This window comes from Numenius arquata, chromosome 3 (genome assembly GCF_964106895.1).
Source record: "Numenius arquata chromosome 3, bNumArq3.hap1.1, whole genome shotgun sequence".
Classification (NCBI taxonomy): Eukaryota; Metazoa; Chordata; class Aves; order Charadriiformes; family Scolopacidae; genus Numenius; species Numenius arquata.
The window spans coordinates 14318968-14337667 of NC_133578.1; the positions used below are offsets into that span (position 1 = coordinate 14318968).

Consider the following 18700-nt stretch of genomic DNA (forward strand, 5'->3'; position numbering starts at 1 on the left):
ATTTATTGAAAATATTGGATTACTTTATCAAGAAAAATCAACAAATGTCACTTACTGCAGTTTAAGCATATTAATTAGTTGCATACTGGACATAGCAATTAGACTTTTTCTTTACTTTTGCATCAGCTTGCTAAATATTAAAAAAAAAATAATTTCACCCTCAGAATGATTTTCTTCCTTCAAATAACACCTTTTTTTTTCAGTTGTTTTTTATAGGTTATGTTTCCTAATTGCCACTCACTCTTTTTCTTCTTTGGACTCTTTCCAGCTGGTCCATATTTCCTGAAGTGCACTGCTGAAGCAGATACATTAGCTAAAGCTTTACCAGTAATATGTAGGGTAGAAGGTGTACTTTAGTGTCTCACAGATAAAGTTGAATGCGATTATCTTTATCACACTGAAGCCAGTTATGTAAAAACTGGAATTATTCCAGAAATAGATAAGGCAGGGGATTTTTCCAGAATAATAAGGCAGCTAACATTATTGAGAATTTACCTTGCTGAGTTGAACAGTGCTACCTTGTTGAATAGCTGCTGTTGGAGAGTGATTTCAGCATGCTTGAAAAAAATACATGCTAACAAATCTTCTCTTTTTTTTTTTTAATCAAATTTTCCAGATGAAATTATTGACAAATACCTTAAATTAATAATAAAAAATACTGGCTTTGATAGCAACCAGCATTCTAGCAGGGTGTGATCAATACTTCAGAAAGAAGATCTGTCAATTAAAATTATATGATTTTTAAGTATGTACTTCTGTCTGCAGTCTCTAATCAAGTTGAGGTAACTCAGAATGAGATTAAAATGTCCTTCTGCAATTTAATTCAGAGCATTTTTTATGCAAACATATTCTTGCGCCATAAAAGCACTTCATATTTAGTCTGCTATCCTAATTGTTATCAATGAAGTTTTCTCTTTTCAATGTTTAATTCCAACATCTATTGCAAACATTTGGTAGCTTAGATGCTCCTTTACTGTTTAAGGGGCAATAGAAATTTTTTTTCCCAAGCATCTCACAATTTATAAGGGGTATCTTGGGACCTCAATTTTGTAGTAAAGTTAGTTATTGTTATGATAGTACTTTACCTATTAATCAATGGCACACCTTCTAGAATTAATTCTGATATGACTCAGTGGCTAAAAAAATCATACTTTTCTTGCACCTACATCATAACTTTACACTATCATGCTGGCAAGTGTCAAATTAAAGAATGTCTGGATGTAAACTTGAATGGAAAGTCTCTTCTGGAAATCCAAGTTCTGTATGAAGTGGTTTGGTTGGTGAAACAAATGTCTACAGATTTTGTCTACCAAAATTCCTCTTCTGCTGCACTTTATCAGAGATTCTTTACTCCCTAAACTCAGGCAATATAACACGTCGTTATTCATTAGTTGCTATATTTCAATCCAGAGGTGAAAGCTTTAAAAAGTGCGTAAAGTGGGTATTGTAGGAAACCTGTAGGAACTTGTTCCACCAGTGAAGTATATAAGGAAGTCTGTGTGTCTATGAATATGCTAACGTAAGTATCATATTGTTATGACAGTACTTTATTCTCAGCTATAGAACTTGCTAAGAACACAGTACAGTCATGTGATAATATTGCTGCATTTGAGAAAATTTTCGCTATTGAGCAGAATGTTCATATGTTAGTTTACACAGTATTCTTCTCTAGAAAAGACGTTACTTGCAGTTGATAACCTAATGCAGTCTATAAACAGCCTCTCTTTTTTTTTTTATGTTAAATCAATAAGAGTACAATATGCTTTACATTAGAGGATTAAGGAAAGTAATTTCAAAATAAGCATGCGTTATATCCTGTAACATTCTGGCTTCTGTATTGTCTTTTTTCAGTGAACAGTAACACATACTTAGGATCTGTCAAAAGAGTGAGAGATTAACTTCTTAGAAAAGACTATTTGCTAGAAGATAATTGTATCAGTAGTGGCAATTTACTGCTCAACATATTAATAGGTTAATTCATATTCAGCCTGTTAGCTCATTAATAAATAAATTCTAAATAAAAATAAACATATTTTATCTTCTGATGCAATTTACATTAAGCCTCATATTCCTTTGAAAAAGCTTGGGAGGATCTGTACTTGTTTGTGGGGTCCTCAGTCTGCAAAAGTAATGTACCTTGGCCAAAGTGTAAAGTATGGGACTCCATCAGACACTGCAAGCCCACAGCCCAAGCTTCTCTTCAATCCCCAGGTTTTATGATTTCATTATGATTTATTTCTGGAAAACTATAAAAATAAAATAGAAGCACTGCATAAAAAAAAAAAAAAAAAAAAAAAAAAAAGAAAAAACTGAAATAATTACCAAGAGCCAGAAAGTTCTGAGTTCAGACTTCTGATACTGTGGATAATGTGAGCAAGCAAAGGAATATAAGGAGAAAAGAACCTTTGAGTAGAGATATATATGCATATATATGTGTGTACATATATATTTTTAATTTAAAAGTTGAAGCCATTGTAATTAGACACAACTAAAATAATGTTTGTGTCAGAAATGCTGCTATTCCCCAAATTTAATTGGAGCTACACTGATTTACAGCAGAGATAACTGCATTATGTACTCACAAACAAATCCACCCATCCTTCTACCTAAGCTAATATCCTCAAAATAAATGACTGAAATCCTAAATTCATCTGATATTTGCAGCCTAAAAGAAATTGTTTGCTGGACAGCAGTGAACATTTGCTTTAATTTGGTCTTGTCTTTTCCCTTTCATTACAGGGGCATGTTTTAAGACCTTGCAAGCTGTGTTACAGATTTTCTGCCCTAGAGCAGAATGGCCAAAGAATAGCTTTTTTGGACATTTTTTGACCAACTACAGTTTATTGAACAGTGCTATATGTTGATTTTCTCAAATCTTGTTTACTTGATTTGACATTATTATAGATGAGAGCAAAATCTGTATATATCATATATGGCAAATCTGCACCTGTACTACTGTAGTAGTAAGCTAAGAAGTTCCATCTAGTCAGAATGAAAAAACAAAATTTACAGAACATAGGAGATAAGCCGAAGCTGTGTCTATACCTTCTAAGAGTCTTTGAGAACTATGAGTGCCAATTATACAAACCACCTTTGTGTAACTTTGAGATCTTTAGTAAGAAACTTTACACAACCTTTCAAGCGCAATAAATCAAACTGTGACTTTTCAAAATTGCTTCTCTGCATTCAGGCATGAATTTCATCCTCAAGCTGGATTTCTTGAAGGGCAGCAACAGACCTTTACAAGTACAGACCTTTCTGGTCGTACTTTAAGTAGCAGAAAATTAATTGGTTTGATCTGGCTCGTGTAACTATATTTATTCCCCTTATAACCCTTGTCCTTTTTTAAGGTTTTTCTTTTTCTATGCAATAGTTCTCTAACATTTTTAAATGGAATTACAACCAGGTCATAAGACATACAAGGACTGCTTTTCCCCTACCTTTTTTCTTCCATACTGATTCCTATCTGTGCAAACATCTGCAAAATGCTAAATGGCAATCAGTACAGATTTAAATTACTACAGAAATGGTCAGATAATGGAGAAGGTGGCCCATAGCATAGTCTTTTAGTTCTCTGGAAGCAGTGCACAATGCATCAAAATTTCAAAACAGAAAATGTAGAAGTAGCCCAAAACCTAGTGGTCTGATTCTAAGCAGCACCATCTCAGTCACTGCTGTCCCTGAGCATTGGATTTTATGGTGATTTTTTCATGCTGTTTTCAGTGTCACTTGATTATTTGCTCTTTGCTCTTAGCTTTGGACAGTAACAATTTTATTACTGGTATGAGGGAAGGGATGAAAACTGATTAGTTAGGGAGATTATTCTGGAAACTTTTAGTGCCAGTTGAGAAATCTGAGTTGCTATAAGTGAGGTGTTTGCTGGTGCATACCAAATTAATTGTTGGTCTCACAACACTTTGTATAGTGTAAAAATCAACTTCATATTGAAGCATTGGGATCATCATTCTTTCAGTTGAACAGAAAAAGGAAGTAAACTCCCTTCAAGAACTGGTTTCTGCAGAAGAGTGGTATCTGCATATACACAGTATAAGAGAAAAAATGTTTTTTCCCTTATGCAGATCAATAGAAATTTTCAATCTGCAAACTTCAAGCTTAAACCCGTATGTGGGTCACTGCAAGTTAATTAATAAGGTTAAAAACTAGCATTAGTCATTTATACTGTCCCATAAACATGCCTGGTTCATAGACAAAGATGGACGATGCCAAGTAGATAATGTAAGTCTGGCCACAGAGCTAGAACTGTGAAGGCACAGATGCCACCAGTGCAATCAATACAAATTGTGACATCTGTGCTGTAACCGCTAGGTAAGATAGAAAGATCACTCTTGCTTGTCTCTGATTTAGAGAATCGTGTTCCGTGCAAAATGGATCAGCTTCAACAAGGACTAAATATACCCCTTGCCTATCATAAGGGAGTCTTTGGCTTGCTATTTGGGCTATTTGCCTACTAGCTATGGGCTCAAATCACTTCAGAAGACAAGGAAGTTGATGTCTGGTTTACTACAGGCTAGAGAGATGCTGTATCCCCTAAAACCTTGCATACAAAGGATGCATCTTCTTCCTGTGATTTGAAAGAAAAGGCTGCTACTCTCTCCTTCCTTCCCTCTTTCTATTTATAGAGAAGGGAAGGATTTACAAGATACCCTCTTCCTAAATCATTTCCTATCAGCTTCCCACAGAACTTACTGGCTTGCATAGATTACATTCAGAGAAGGGATCTGACAGTTACTGAATCTTACTCTAATGGCTTAACACTTTCCCCAAAGTCTGCCCAGACCTTTTGTCAAAGTTCTTAAGAAAGTGATAGATGATAGTGTTTGTGATCTTAGCTCTTCCTTTTAACAGTTATAATTAATTTAGGATGCAAGATGCTTAGAACTGCTAAGAGGCAGGTACGTAGCTGGGAAGAGGAAAAGTAAATGGAAGATCCAAAATTTTTAACAACTTAGTTTTTCTTGATAAATGTTTTAACCCAACAAGTTATTTCCTTGTAAATTTAGAAAAGGTCTTTATATGGAGCAAGCCTGAGATATTATTATATTTTTGTGGCAGCTGCTACTTCCTTCCAAGAAAGGGCAGTCCTTCATGCTCTTTGGAAAGCAAAAATGCTATGGATTTGGCCATTGTGGCTGAAGATATCCATTATGTCAAATGCAAAATGCAATAGTCATGTCACGTCCATGCTAGATTCAGCTTGATGTAGTTCTGCCTTTTCAGTTTCTTTTCACAGAGCCTAAGCAATGTGGCCACCTGCTGAATCTCTCTTTTGATTGGTATGTAAAGAATCTTTTGATTGGATCAGCTGGGCTCCTTTGACTTCTCAGCACTGAAGGCTCAGCAACAGTTTCCTTGTGGCTTTTCTTAAACCTCTCCAAGGGTTTTCTGGGGATAACTTGGGAAGCTTCCAATTCAGGAAAAGATAGTAAAACTCTGTTCCTTTTCCACTTAGCTGATTTCTTACTTTGTTGTATGATACTAACTGAGATAAGTCAAGGTGCTGTTTCTAAATACAATTTGAATCACAGCAGAAAGTTGCAGCACTGCTCTGCCTGTAGAGTTCAAATTCCCTTAAACTTTGCGGCTCTTCTTTAATAACTGGCTAAAAATGAGCTCATAGTTACAATCCTAGAATTCTAGGATTCCTAAATTTTTAGAATTCCTTGCCCAGAGAGAGCTGTGATTCTTACAAAAATTTTCAGTATACTAAGCCATAGATAGCTTTTCTGTCATTAAGTTTCTATGTATCTTCATGGAAGTTTTGTTTCTTAGTTCTTCTCATGCAAACAATGCAGTTAAAAAGTAGAAGCAGGTAAAGACTGCAGCATGAAAGAAATTAAAACCCTCTGATGAGGCATTATTTTGCAAATAGAAGTAAAAGGTTCACCTAGGACTCTTACCTGTGTTAGAAGAATTGATTATCTGCATCAAAAGATAGGAATAATTGTAATATATGATTCCAGGGGGCCTTAAAAGACCTCAGATAAATGAGTTTATTCTGAGTAAAATAAAATGGGATTTATTCAACGGCTGTGGGAAACACACTGTCTCATCCTCCGAATTTCCCAGCTTGGTTTAAAGCTGTCCTCATGGGGTAACTCCACATACAAGTTCATTCTGCCTTGTAGTTTAACTCTTGGCTTTTGACATAGCTGTTGCATGACACAGGTGAACTACCTGATAATTATCAGAACTTGCTTCTCAGAAATAGGCGTAAATCAAAAGTAATCTTTCTTGTCAGTTCCTAAAAGCCGCAAGTGTAAAAACAAGTAGGTGTGATTGCCATGCTTTGTCCTCGGTTGCTGCACCTACAGCGTCAATTTCACCAGCAACTTTCATCTCCTCCCTTTTAAAGGCTTATAATAAAAGGGCTGCTCCCCTTACGATGTTAGTTTAATAAATCTGCAGCTGTCATAAAGGAGGATATTACATGATTTTACAGATCTCAAGGTCACAAATCAGCAAAGAAAAAGGCTGTGGAATTTATTTCTCAAAAAAAAAAGATGTTTTCCATGTCCCTTAAGCTAAACATGTATTCCTTTTGGCTATGGACGAAATAAGACTTTTAATGCTTTTCCGGCCAGCTAATGGAGGACCATGCTGCCTTATCCCTGTTAGAGGCTTCGGTCAGTAGAAAGCCACAAAGACCAGCATGGAAAGATGACCAATAAAATGTCTGGCAGCTTTTTTTGATGCACATTCCTATTTCATCTATCAATTTTCCAGCAACCAAGCTTGCTCTGTCACAGGTTTAGATTGCGGGGAGACTCTTGAGCTGTTGCTAGAAAAGGTATGAGAACATGCTAGTCCAGATTAGGAGTGCTGAGCAGCGGACAGAGCTACGATACATTACATGGCACCACACTTGTGGTTACTCCTGGTCTTATTTTAGATCCACCCCACAGAGCTACTTCCTAATTGTATTTTGGTCCATGTACCCTGTTAGCTCCCTGAGAAGCATGCTTTTTGTTCCAGCATGAGAATTTGAGTCAATTTTTATTTTATTGACCAATATTAATTCTAGCTCCATTTTTGTTAGATTCCAAACTTTTGACTCTTCATTTGTCAATAGAGTGGCAATGGCTTGTTGCTGCAGGACGTACTGCAGTACTCGTCTGTACTCTCAATTCACCAAAGCAGCCTTTTTCAGCATGCCAGAGGCATGGCTCCAGTTAGTTAGGCAGCAAGAGCTTTAATTCAAATCCTAGTTTTTGAGCTTAAGCTTTTTCTCATAAGCTTCTGATGATTTCCAAATATACCAAACTAATTTGCTGGGAGCCTTACTTTAGTTATATAAAAAATGTTTTAGTTTCAGCTCTCATTCTGTTCCATGTACAAACATTTCATTCTAATTCTGCTAGAACTTTGCCACTCTTGTTCTAGTTCCTGTTAATAAAATGCATAGCTTCCTGGTCTGCATCCTGTTAGTGCTGACACAGGCTCCTCATATCCAGTGATTTGTGCCCCCAAGGACAGGAAATGTTCTGCTTTGCTGATTCAAATCTGACCAGAAATAATGTGGACTAAGAAACTTTTAAGAGGGAAAGTTTAGCTAAGAAGATGACAGTTTAGAATGTAACAGTCAGAGAAAGGGAGAAATATCAGAACTAACTTGGAAGTCCTTGATAAATGGTAACAGTAATAGTAATGAAATGTAACCTGAGAATTTAACATCAGCATTCTTCTTTGCATGTTTTTCCTTTCTAAGGCTTTTTGTTGCTTGTTTTTTTTAATGTATTCTCACCTGTGTGACTTGTTATTTACATTGGTTTGAGCATATACCAATGTCAACTTATGTTATTTAACAAAGGTTTTACAAGTGTTATTGCAATTTAATGTTGCTGATAATAACTTGTGTATGGACTCACCCCATGAGGATGACAACTTTAAATCTCCTATTTAAGCTGCCATTTGTGTCAATTTGTCTAAATGCTGTATGTGGTTAACAGTGGTTGGTTCTTAAAAATATTAACATTACAAAAACTGCCTGTGGAACTGGCAACTTCTAGACAAGAAGCAAAGGACTACTAGGGCACAAGAGACTGAACTCTGATGTCCCTTTCGAGGTCAGAATCAAATTGCCTTGGCTTAGGGGATTTGGCAGTTCTGTGTATAAAGACAGGCCATTGTTTTTCAAACTCTACTATTTAGTCACACTAAATATATTTGCAATTCACAAAATAACAAATGGTGTGCAGTAGTTGTGCAGTTGAAAGGAGTAAAGTTTTCAGTTGAGGATTTTAATGGGACATGGCATAAATATTTAAGTTGAGGCATAGCATAAAAAGGTGAAAACTGATCAAGTGTGCTTGATCAAGGTAGACAAAAGGCAGGTAAGTCCTCAGGTTCTTAATTTTACAGCTCCCTTGAGCAAATTAGGAAGTCACAGTATAGGAGAGTGAAGTTCAATGGGTGCTTTGCACACCCATGCACAAAATCATGGCTTCTCTTTCCTAACCAAATCTGAATATCCTTCTGCTTAAACAAGGATGGTAAGGGATTTGCTGTGTTAACACGGACTCTCTAGCTGATTTAGCATTACTAGGAAGGATGCTGTCCTTCCTCTGAGCTTGCTAATGAGTATCAGGAAGTATTGCCTTCCTTCCCGGCTCCTAGCTTGCTGCCTCTAGAACATCCCCTGCCTTTACTGGCAGGGCGTCCTTGCCAGATTCCAGCACAGATATGCACACGCTGCTAAAAAAAAGGATGTCCAGCCATTTCTGATGGATGTAATAATCTTATTTATTTCTTCTCATCTGTTGTATATCATGCATAAATAACTGCCATGTTTGGCCTAGTGGTGAGTGTACTTTGGTTGTAAATGACTGATCTATAATTAACTTTGTTATGATAATTATTATAGCAACATAATATTTTTGACATATAGATTAATTACAATTTTGGAAAGCAATGGTGTTGACACCTTTGTGTTTGAAATATGCTGTATCAACAGATTCTAATATGTCCGTAGTTGTAAGGACTTTTTCAGTTCTGGCTGTTCACATGTTTCAGTCCTGTAATAATGGACTTTTCCCACCGATGACTCAGAGGAAATAGTCTCTCCACCCAGTTTTTCACAGAGTAAAACACAGCAGTTCCCCAAATTTTTCACTGCAAAAAATTACTGTTGTAGAGCAAGAATTTAATGGAACCTCAAATACTAGCATAAATATGTGATCAAATTGAATTTCATGTAACTTGTGACCTCATTTGAAACTGTTGTGACCTGGCTAGTATAGCGCCTGCTTTGGGAACCACTGCTTTTTACACTGTTAAATAGCAGATGTGCATTTCTGAGTTACATTAGCAGCCTATAGCACAAGGCAGCATAGAGTCAGCATGTCCTGAAGAGAAGACTACGGTTATTTAATGTTTGCATAGTCTTAAGATAATGGGAATGAATCTATTAGATGCAGCATTACTGGCCTCCTCTCCCCTGCAGTCTTCTTTGTATCAAGAGCTCTGACCATATTCCATTCCAGTGACTTCAGCATCAAATTTGGATTTGCAATGGGATGACAGAGTAGAATTTGACTGCTATTCAACGCGAAGCTAATTTGTATTGTAAAATTACTTCTTGTTTCCTTCTTGATCTTCACTAATTTACATAGAGTTACAGATATATATGATGCCTTAAAGGTGCATAAAGACAAACGCCCCTTCCCTGTAGATTATGATCAACAATAAGAAATAAAAACACAATACAAAGAACTGCTGCCAGGAGGCAATATATTCTTCCCATGGACTATGCTTTCCTATGGGACATGCATGCACTTAGTAATTCTTAATCTACAATCAGTTCAGGTTAAATATTCTCTTTCTTTTAAAGATGTAAATAGCAACGCCTAGTGGATTAGCATAGAAACACTTTATGGAAGAAATGCATCTTAGGAAGGATTTGAATGAAGATAGCATTGTGATTTCTTCCAAAAGACTTATCAGAAAAGAATTTACAGCAGAGAAGAATAGCTCCTGCCTTTTCATCACAGCTACTTTCTGAAAAACAAGTATTGAAGAGAGATAAGGAAACTTTCTTGTAGACTATTCCTATTATCAAATAGTAACTTCACTCCACCCTTCCCTTGTATTTGGCTTCTTACAGAGTGCCTGGAGCTGCAGTTTTGTTCCAAGACTACCCTCAGAAAAATCCCCTGCCATTATCAGACATGCTAACAAAAGAAAGAAATGTATACTTCTTCCAAAGAGGAAAAATTTAATTAACTGCCATCTATCAAAATCAGAAAAGATGCCCCTTTAGCTTGACTGAAAGTTAACACAGCTTTCCCCTGTACTGTAACTGGCTGTATGTGCTGAAACCAAGCCACAGATGCATCCAGTAGTGCCCTTCCTCAAGCAGAAGTTTCAGCTGAAATTTACATTGATCTCAATTACTTAGAGTCTCCCTGAAGATAAAGTAATTGTTTCAACTTGTATTTAAGTGAGACCTCTCAGTTTTGATAATTCGTATTTAAATTATGTTAAAATTAAGATGGTATTGTAATTCTTTCCATTGGCTTGTAATCTTTGCATTAGCTCAGAATGGTGCCTCTTCCCACTAGAGATATCGACTCCAAGGACAGCAACTTCTTTTCAGTCCCCGTCAGCACTGTTCTTCCTGTACTCAAGCAAGATAAGACCCAGAACCTGCTGAATCTATTCACTTGAATAAAGCCTGCAAGATTAACCCATAGATCCTGTATCCTTGTATGCGTACAGAATTCACACTTAATGAAATTATTTCCATAATTACAAGAAAATCATAATTCCTACAGTTGTGCAGGGAAATTGAATCATGCATCACAGGCAGGTGGCCAAAGAAGAGAGACACAAATACAATACAAAGAATACAAATATAAAGAAATGTATTGACATACATTCCTTCTCAGTGAGTGATGCTTACAGCAACATCAGGTGTATTAATATGAGAGCCAAGCCCGAGAGGCTGCATGGGTCAGATCCCAGTTTAAGGACAATCAGTAGCAGAGATGACAATCAATAGCAGCTCATTCAGACAGAAACACAGTAACAACTCATCTGTATCAGGGTGCCGTTCTTGCCCACCTCAGAAGCACGGGCAAGAAGCATCCTCCCTTTGTTCCTTCTCTTTGGGATAAGGCAGCAGCTTGCTCCTTGGAATTTCCATAGACAAAGTGGTTCAGAAGATCCTGCAGATCAGATTTGGCCAGTGGGCTGCATGTTGAACCATGCTGGTGAAGAATTTTCAGAAATAATACGTGTCAGCCTGACTACATCCACTGACTGTGCTGTGAGTTTGGCCAGCACTAAAAGCTTTTGGAAATCACCACCTGTATCTGGACATAGACTCTTACTCTATCCTCAGTCTTTGTGCAAACCCTTTCTTAGCAATAGGACACTCTCTGCTTGTAGCAGGCCTACACAATCCTATCTCTATAATCAGAAACACTGGGCAACATTATAAAGGAAATTGTCATCTCCTAAGAACTTAACACACAGCTTATGGCTTTTGGAGTCATCAGCCTTTATTAGAAACAAACAGAAACCAGTATGAACAAGCTGAAGAATTACACTGAACTCATAATCCTGACAACTATAGCCAGTTTTATTTTTCCTTAGTTACCTCATTTGTTGTCACAACTCTCCATTGTGGAACAGAAACCCAGTGGACAAAGCATGGGATTAAAAATTTAGTAACTTAACTGCAGCCTTAACACTAGTTCCTACATACTGTGGCAATGTGGAGATGGTTGCACAGTGTGATGAAGGGAAGCATTCTGCATCACAGTGCTGAGGTGGGAAAAGTACTGTTTATGATTGTGATTGATACTCTATGGCTGCAGTGTAGTTTTAGTAACAAAAGTGCTGTAACCTAAATGTTTCTGTTGGTTAGGAATACACCTTGTTTGTAAGGCTACAAGAGTAGAAGGAATGTTCATCACCCAAGTTTAAAAGGCACCTTGTGAATAAAACCAGGGTCTTGGCCGACTGAGATTGAGACAACCAGGACTGAAGGAGGTTGGCATTTAGATCACAGCAGTAGCAAAACCAGATGACAAAGCAGAGCTTTAAAAAGTCTCTCAGATGGAAAGGTTTGGCCCAGAAGGGAAGTGAGAGGAATGGAGGGTGCTGCTTACTAAGGGGAGGAGATAGGAAACAATGATGCTATTGTGGCAGTGGAGCTGATGAAGGTCAGAGAAGATAAGCTTTAATTTGCATGCTTTCAAAACACTCATGCAAAATTGGTGATTTTTTAGTGAAAGATTAGGGCCAAGGGATATTGTGGCCAGGGAGTCTGCTGTATTTGTATGAACTGTAATCTACAGTGCTTTAGTTTTTCAAGTGAAAAACAGTGCCTTCAGCAACTTTATGCAAGGGATATCTGCTTTGCATTTAGACTTGCCATATGCCTTCTGAAGAATTAGCTATAAACCTGAAGATCTGCATTTTACTGGAAGCTCTGGGGAGGGTCTGTCCAAGCTGTGGTATCTGGAGAAGCCATTGCTGGACATGGAACAGGCAACAAGGCTGTCAGGTTTAGCTCTCAGGAGCAAATACTAAGCAGAATATTTCCACCTTGAATACGTGCTTTTGTGACCCCCCCAGTTGAAGAACTGTGCCCAGTCTTTAACCAGACATGAGAGACAAGAATCCCAAGAGCTCTGAACCATAGCTAGATCTTGTGAAATTAATGGGGGGGAGTTCTACAGGGGTAACCATGTTAAGTTCCTTTTACAGAAGTTGCTTATACAAACCAATCTCCTAGGAAACGGTATTTGTCTACATTAACATTCTTTACTTAGTATGAGATACATAGAACATGCCTAGGTTCACTGCTGTTTAGATTTCCCTCCTTTAGCATTCCTACAGCTTGCCAGAATGTCTGCTTCTGCAGAAACAAAGGTTAATTAAACACTTCCGCCCATTAGAGCAAGGAGCGAACATTACAGTCTGGCCCAGAGCTACCTTCTTCAGCTGTCAGCACTGAAAGACACTTGGAACCACAAATTAGTTCCTCAAGCAAAACTAGTTTCAGCAGAAACTGCTTGTTTTATTGAACAGAGAAGTCCTTCCCCGTATTTACAGTTTCAGCTTGTACTTTCCTCACTGTACCTAGTTCCAGCAAGAAACATTCTAGTGGTATTTTGCAAGTTGCATGATCCAAGATTTTTGGATCTTTACAGTGCCATGATTAACACATAATAAGGAATGTTGGAAAAAATGTACCTTGCCTGCATTGCTAACTCCACCTTTTATAATTAATATAATTTAAGGTAACTGATATTGGATTTTTTTGTTCCTTGTGGCATTCCTTACCTTTGTACCTTTCACTGTGCTTGCATAATGGAATTAAACTAGCCTACTCCCTCATTATGCATTTCTTTTCACTTTCTTTTCCGTTTCATTTTCTGGCTCTAATGTATAAGCACCATATTACCACAAATACTTTCTCAATTCTGTGATTCAAATTTACATAATAACATATTCGTTATATTAACTCTTCAGAGTAGCACTATGGTCGTACCTCAGTTTCCCTCTCACTGTTGTATGGGGAGTGAAGGCAGACAGCATATACCTTTCACAAACAGTTACTGTTACCATGCCTATAATCCCCACTGCTTGAAGAACTGACATTCCTAAAATGTTTTCTTTCTGTGCGTAATCAATCTTGTGTGTGTTGCAATAGGCCTATTAAAGAGCGGTGACTAGTAATGAGGTTACTCAGGTAGGCAGGACACATTGTGGTTTTCACTGAAAGTAGGGTCTTAAATAAAGACATTTACAAATATACATGTTTTATGTAAAATAGCATGATGTCTACTTAATCATAAAGGCTGGTTTTCTGTTCTCTTCAGTAATAGATGGAGCAAGTATAACTCTCTCTACATGCAAAACTCAAGGACCATGTCTTGTCAGGTCAGAGCTTTTCTCAAATGTGATACTGTGTTATGCATCCTCCATTCTCATTCAGATTATCCCAAACAATTTCTGATTTTTCTCAAGCTGACTCATTCTTCGTACCTATTAGCTGAATTGTTCCTGAATTTTCAGGATTCTCTGCTCATGAACTGTCTGTGCATATATTTGATTTCTACTAGTTTGGTTAGTTTTGATCAGACACACAGAACACAGTCTTCTTCCTATTCCCAGCCTGGAAGAGAACACCTAGGTGAAAACCCATGTTTTTCACAAATATTATCTAATGTTTGATTAAAATTTTCAGCTTCAGCTTCTCAAACATTATTGCCGTTACACTTGATGGGTTAATAAGAACTCTGGATAAAAGGAGACATGAGTGAAGAGGCACAGAAATATTTTCAATTATCTGCATTGCTTTCTTGAGTTTGGTTTCAAAGTCAATGAAAGTCACAGAAGTGTCTTCTTTGTCCACTTTGTACTGGACAGCTCCTGCCTGGTTTTCAAAAACCCCTATGAAGGGCAGCATCTCCAGCCCTGATAGATGGGCACACAGTGCTGTCTTGCAAACTGCTTATCACTTGGCATCAGGCCATTTTCTGAAGTCTCTGAGAAAAACACCTTAATCTCTAACAGAATCTATTGGAAGCAAAGTTGGAGCAGTACTCTGACCAGTATTGGACAGTTGATCACTGATGACAGAGCGCTAGTGGCAAAGTGTAAAATATGCCTATAGTTAACATTTTAAAGAGAAGATAAACCCAAAAGGAAAACAACATGGTAAATTAGAAGTATTGACCCAGGAGAGGAAACAGAATGGCCTTCTTGGAACATCTCTCCTTGGCTTCTTACCTGGAACCTTCTGTCTAGCTCCCAATTCAGTAGGCAAGATGTGACTCCCTTCTTTACAAGTACAACATGTTAAATTACTTTAGACTTGTTTCCATAAATACAGCATGCCAATGTTTACTGACTGATTTTACCACCTAGGAGCTTTATTTGCATTCAGCAATGAAGCAGTTGAATTTTTCAGGTATTTTGTTGTTAAATTGCAATTATGTTGGAATGCTGCTTGCACAGTAATGCCCTATTCATTACATATGGCAGAAGTCTTTATAAAAATCTTGGAGCTGATCACATCTTTGTGCTGCTTGTCTCACACCAAAAACACTGTATGATACAAAGCATTGTGTAAGGCTATGTAAGAGACAGCTGTGTCTATACCCAGGTTTAATAGGGAGCAAGCCACAGCAATATGATTTTTTCATTCCTTCTCCTGAGCCTCTTTCTGTCTTATGCCTACGTACATATTTTCTGGGCCATTTATTCTTTCCTATACTGAACAACACTATCGCACAGGTAAGGTAGTGAAGATTGGAAATATTTATATATGTCCTATCAGCATAAACAAATATGTGGACTATATCAGTAAAACTATAAACCTGCTGGAGCATATCATTAGCTTGAAAACAGGTACAATTAATTTAAACGTGTTTTCAAGGATTGCACCTCTTTATGTACCAGTCTGTTCAGAGATGACACAGCATATAGTTGAGAACTGCACTTCTAAGTAGATGTTGCTTAAGACACAATTGCTCTTTTGTGCTTCAGGCTACATTTTCATCTAGTCGTGACAGCATAACCAGCAGTCTATCTTTTGCTTTCTGTAGGGCAATAACTGAGCTCCATTAATTAAAGCTATGGGTATTATTAAGTGGAACTGCTGTTGAGAGTATGAAAAAGAGCATTGCTACATTGACAGCAAAGAGATTGCTGTATGTTTTAAGTGTGTTCCCCCCCCTTTTTTTTTTTTTGTGGAGGTCTGCTTGACTGTATTTTTAAAGTTCAGAATTACTATAAAGAAAACATATTCAGCTGATATCTGAAGCAATATCAGAACCAAAAAAAAAAGGCTGAAAAAGTCCTAAGCAAGGACAATTTTGCAAGTATTTCAGCTGGTTAAGTGATTAAAACATAATACTCCAACATGAAATTCAGAACAATTATTGTAGTCATTTAAGGAGTTCATTCAACTTTATAGTTGTCTGGTTTGATGATTAAAATACAGGGCAAAGAACCAGTAGACATAAACTCTATTTTTAGTGTTAGCGCTGACTCACTGTGTGATATTGAGCAAGTCACTTAATTTAACTGTCTCACTCTCTGTCTCACCTGTAAAATGAGGGAACCTACCTCACAAGTTCTTTGTGAGATTAATTAATTAAACATTTGCTGCGCACCTAACATTTCTTGGATGTAAGGTGGTGGAAGATGTATTATTATACACATATATAAACAGGATACAAGAGCAGAGGTGGGTGGTTTCTATAAAGGAAACTCGCATCTCTTTCATCTTTAAATTTTTTAAGCATGACAACAAAATAATTAACTACAGGAAAAACTATGGGTGAAGCCCTTGAAAAGAGTTTATAAATTGAAAAAAAAGCATAGCCACAAATTAGACAGACCAAACTATAACTAAGAATAAAAATACATTGTTATTCTTCGGTAGAGTGCACAATTAAAAGACTAAGGTGAGTTTTTCTCTCCTATGATGTATAAACAAATTTACATCCAATGGAAGCGAGAGGCAGCAGATGTAAATCTGGAGAAAGGAAATAATAATGTTTCTTTTAAAACCCACATTTTTTACAGAACTCATTGCCAAATGGCGTTGGAACCGAGATCCCAGTGAATTCAGGAAATAAACATTTATATGGAAATGTGAATATCCACTGTGATGTTTTATGAACTGAAAGAGTTAAATCCCCTCATGTTGCACAGTACAAGGGATAGCCATTTAAAAAAAATCTCCTCAGAAGCCCGTTAGACAGCTGATCACCCTAAACTTACTGACAACTGTATCAGAAGCACCTAGTACAGGTCACTGATGGAGGCAGAACCCTGGAGTAGGTGGACTGATGGTTGCCTTTAGTACAGCCGTCTGGATGCTACCGAGGCTGGACCAAGCAGCACAGGAGCACAACTTTAGCGTCCTTCTACTCTTGTTGTAACTATGTTGTAGAAAATGGCAGGTTTGTTCTGTCATAAAATTAACTACATCAGCAACAGAAGAGGGTCCAGCAACTTTTAACTGAAGAGGAAGTTTTACCTCACAATGCAGTTTAGCAGATAACAAAAAGCAATATTTCTTACTAACATTGTGTAGTGACCCTATGAATGAGCCAGTCAAAACCACAGTGAGCAAACTAGAAAAGTGTGATCAATGACATATTCAAAGGTTATGTGTTTCCTTTACAGCTGCTTGCCTCACCAAAGACTGTTTGGGGAAAGGACACAACTTATTCGCACTTTTCTGAAGCCAGTTACTGTTATCTTAAACATTCATAAAAATATCACTGCTGCTTTCTGATGGTTCCATTCAAAACTGAGTAAGGCCTTTATGTAAAGCATGGTCATAATCATTTTACAACTCTGGAATGAAGCTGGTGTTTGGTACTCTACCAGGGCAACAAGCACAGGAAAATTCAGATTTTCTATCCTTTTAAAAGCAACTTTCTAGGTTAATAAATAAATTCTACAGTATCATTTGGTAGCTATAAATGCAGCTAATTATTTACTTTCATTGTAACATTTTTTACGCTGCAAATTCTGGATCATACTAAGCTATCCCTACACTATAAATATAAATATATTATTGATATATTTTACACGTTTCTACTAAATTAGCATTGCAGAGGCATCTAGACAAAACCTTAGGCACTCCACTAAGAGTGACAGAGCCTTTAGCTCTGAGTTTCAGAGCTAAAGACCAAGACGGAGAGGTGCAGAAGTAACACCACCACCACCACGGGTTATGTAGTTATACTAAAAAGAACCAATGACTCACTGTTCATGTTTACTTGCCCTGTATGCTTTAGGGGTGAGTGGAGATTCCTGCAGAAAACTAGTTCTTTTATTCTCCTTTTTATTTTGCTTATTACTAGCTAGTACTAGTGCATTCATTAAGTCAAGCAAGATTAAGAATAAACAAGAGGTGTTTGTCATCCAGCATTAATACAATGACGTGCTCACACACAGCTGCTTGTATATACATTTCAGCAGCTGTTTTTTCCTGTCTGTTCACAGCGAATGGGTATGTTTTCTCGCACAGTACATGTACCTTGGCCCTTTTCTACACCCACCCTACACCTTTCATCCAGTCTCTACATCCTGAGAGCCTCCTGCATTGCTACTATCCCTTTTCTCACCCTGGCTGGGCCAGGAATCTCCTTTGTCTTCTCACTTCAGTGATGGAAAATGACAGCGAGTTCTCCTTTCGCTTGTATTTGTGTCCCTAACTGCACATACATGTAAATACATAGAGAAGTGATCTTTCTCTCATGCAACTTAACAAGCTAGGTAGATTGTTTGCTTTCTTAGCTGATACTCACTGTGCTTAAAGGGTCGTTTGTCCTAGAGCAGCAATTTCTTAAGGAGTATGAATAAGGCAGACAGGCAGGCGGACGATGGCAGAAGCAACTCCACTACAGTATTAGAGACCAATTCTCACGATGACTATAGCTGGACTCCTCCTAGTGCCTCAGAGAGCTGCAAGAAAAGGGAAGGGCTCAGGATATGATATCATGCGCTCATTCTAAAAACAAGGAAACTGTTGTAGATGATTGAAAAAGTAACAGCTTAAAAATTCCTGAATAGCCAATAATGGAAAATTACTTTTCTGCTTCACCTTCCCTACTCTCTCCAGTGAAAAGTTTCAATAAATACAAATGACAAACTTAGAAAACAATATTTACATCATTATTAGGACTAGCCTAGAAGAAGTATA

General features: G+C 37.4%; 1 protein-coding gene across 1 annotated transcript in view; it reads right to left on the bottom strand.

Annotated features, from left to right (window-relative positions):
• Positions 1–18448, bottom strand: part of RALB (RAS like proto-oncogene B) — a 52766-nt gene extending 34318 nt beyond the window's left edge. Inside the window, exon 1 of the mRNA XM_074144710.1 lies at positions 18306–18448. The gene's annotated coding sequence lies outside the window, so the exon portion shown is untranslated. The remainder of the gene's footprint in view (positions 1–18305) is intronic.
• Between the last annotated feature and the right edge of the window lie 252 nt (positions 18449–18700).